The following is a 1493-nucleotide window of genomic DNA, read 5'->3' as shown; positions in this document are numbered from 1 at the left end:
TAATCAAGTCCTCCGTCAAGCTTTCCACTGAGGACGTATTTCTCCCCTCTGGCAGCCAGTGCGGGCTGCAGGACAGCTGTTGCTGACGCAGTGGTGGCCTGCAGTGAAACCGGAGAGTTGCTCCAGGTAGAATCAGATCAGACCTTTGACACTCCACAAGCGGAACAGCTTCCCGTTTCCCACACAGCTGGTTACATATGCGCGTGTTTACATCGGCTGTTTCACTGAAAAATGTTCCTGACATAAAGTAAAGTGTTTGCGCCACTCTGGCAGCTGAGATAAAACGTCCGTGGGGTGGTCCTGTTGAAGTGAAGGCTCTGTTTGACACTATTTACAATGAATGATAGAATTAACTATGTCAATACTCTAAAAATAGAAAAGCTATCAAAACCACTGATTTATGCAACAGATTTGAACTTTGTGTAATTTGATATATTTTATTTTTGTTTGTTTGTTTGTTTGTTTGTTTGTTTGTTTGTTTGTTTGTTTGTTTGTTTACATGGTTTGTCCCCTGGCTATGTTCTGTTCTGTTCATGTCTTCATAGTATGTTAATATTGCATTGCACAAGTCATGTCATTATTGTACTTTATACAACATTAAATAAATAAATAAATTTGAAAAAATAGATAGAATTATCTATGTATAGTCTAATTTTAAATGCAAACTAAACCTAAATTCCTTATTAATGCAAGATGTGTTTAAGGAATGGGTCCTGTTTTTATTGTTTTCTATCATTCAATCGACATTTGGAGCCAAATGTAATCCATTCATCCAATGGCTGCGTATTCCATGTATTAATAAAGATAAATCTAGAGCTATGATTGTGTTACACGCCTGTAGCCAGTGCAAATTTGAGAAGAATTTACGCATAGACTATGTTTTAGTTGGCACATTTTATCAACGAAGCAGATCTGCAAAAATAAATAACACATTTATATAAAATGTGATATCATGGAGCCTTTTATTAAAATGAATTAGAAGGTATTTGGCCACAGAAGTGACACAAATACACAGTTCTATCCACACATACTCTGTGCTTAGCTGAACCAGTTGAAGTTGGGTCTTCAGATCAAAAATGAAGGGGACACAGTGGAAAAGTTCCACATCTGTTGCCCACTAAAGCAAAAGTGGTTTCGGATGGGGGGAAAAAATAGAAGTTAGGAGACAAGACAAAAACAAATCATTATTACAAAAACAATAACCTGCTTACAGCACCACCAGGGGGCAGCACAGAGACTCCCAATTTTCTTCTTAGTACAAACATTTATTTTATTGTTGCCAACTCTTTTTTGTTTTAAAGTATAATTACAGTAACGACATGATTTACCCTATATGTTAGAAACACTCAATGGACAGAAAAAGTTTTGTCATTGTTTATAAGCCATCAGGCCACGGTACAGAAACCCCCTACTTTTTTCATTTTATGTTGTCTGCAAAAAAAATAGCCAAAAGAAAAAGTCTACTTACTGAGCAGAACACATGTTTAAAGTCA

This window comes from Sphaeramia orbicularis, chromosome 19, assembly GCF_902148855.1.
Source record: "Sphaeramia orbicularis chromosome 19, fSphaOr1.1, whole genome shotgun sequence".
NCBI classification, from domain to species: Eukaryota; Metazoa; Chordata; class Actinopteri; order Kurtiformes; family Apogonidae; genus Sphaeramia; species Sphaeramia orbicularis.
The sequence above is the reverse complement of the archived record's forward strand: the minus strand, read 5'-3'. Positions refer to the sequence as shown.